The sequence below is a fragment of the Hipposideros armiger genome, unplaced genomic scaffold, assembly GCF_001890085.2.
Source record: "Hipposideros armiger isolate ML-2016 unplaced genomic scaffold, ASM189008v1 scaffold_265, whole genome shotgun sequence".
Lineage (NCBI taxonomy): Eukaryota > Metazoa > Chordata > Mammalia > Chiroptera > Hipposideridae > Hipposideros > Hipposideros armiger.
The window spans coordinates 290-1,283 of record NW_017731615.1 but is presented as its reverse complement, the minus strand read 5'-3'; the positions used below and the strand labels follow the sequence as shown (position 1 = coordinate 1,283).

Below are 994 nucleotides of genomic sequence, written 5' to 3'. Positions count from 1 at the left end.
TGTATTTTAAAGGGAAAGAAAAACTGTAACAAAAATATTTGGGGTATTTGTGACAATTATTTTTGTGGATCCTCAAAATCTTTTTGAACTAAAGGTACAAAATAAAATGCTTTAACTTTTAATTCCTAAATGAGAACCAGAAAGACAATGTAAAGCCTCAGAAAATACTTACTTGTTATATATGGCAATTCATCTATACTCTCTTATGATTAAAACGACTTCTTAAATTCTATGTCAACCAGTAAACTGCCCAGCTTCAATCTCATTATCATGTTAGTCCAATAGAAACGCTGTTGAAAAACGCAATTCAAAACCGCAATGAGAAACCACCTCACACCCACGAGGATAACTGTAATCAAAAAACAGAAAATAAGTATTGGCAAGGATGTGGAAAAATTAGAATCTTCATACACTGCTGGTAGAATGGAAAATGGCACAGCCACTTTGGTAAACAATCTGGCAGGTCCTCAAATGGCTAAACACAGAATGGTCACATGACCCAGCAATTCCACTGCTAAGTATAGCCCCAAGAGAATTAAAAATGTATGTCAACACAAAAACTTATACACAAATATTCATAGCAGCATTATTCATAATACCCAAAAAGTGGGAACAACCCAAATGTCCATCAACTGGTGAAATGGATAAATAAAATGTGGTTACATATCTATACAATGGACTATTTATTACTCAGCAATAAAAAGAAATGAAAAACTGAAGCATGCTATGATATGGATGATCCTTGAAAGCCTTATGCTAAGTTAAAGAAGCCAGCCACAAATGGCCACATATTGTATGGAATATCCAAAATAGGCAAATCTATAGAGATGGAAAGTAAATTAATGGTTACCTAGGGCTGGGGTACAGGGGGATATTGAAGGATGATGGCTAAGAGCTGTAGGATTTATTTTGGGGTAATGAAAATGGTAATGGATGCACAATCCTTGAATATATTTAGAGCCACTGAATTGTACACTTTAAATAGGTGAATTGT

At 34.3% G+C, this 994-nt stretch overlaps 1 protein-coding gene across 2 annotated transcripts in view; it reads right to left on the bottom strand.

The window, feature by feature from the left end:
• NUBPL (NUBP iron-sulfur cluster assembly factor, mitochondrial) overlaps positions 1 to 351 on the bottom strand; it is a 195,752-nt gene extending 195,401 nt beyond the window's left edge. For both annotated transcript variants that reach the window (XM_019656760.1, XM_019656763.1), the window contains exon 1: positions 173 to 351. The gene's annotated coding sequence lies outside the window, so the exon portion shown is untranslated. The remainder of the gene's footprint in view (positions 1 to 172) is intronic.
• Between the last annotated feature and the right edge of the window lie 643 nt (positions 352 to 994).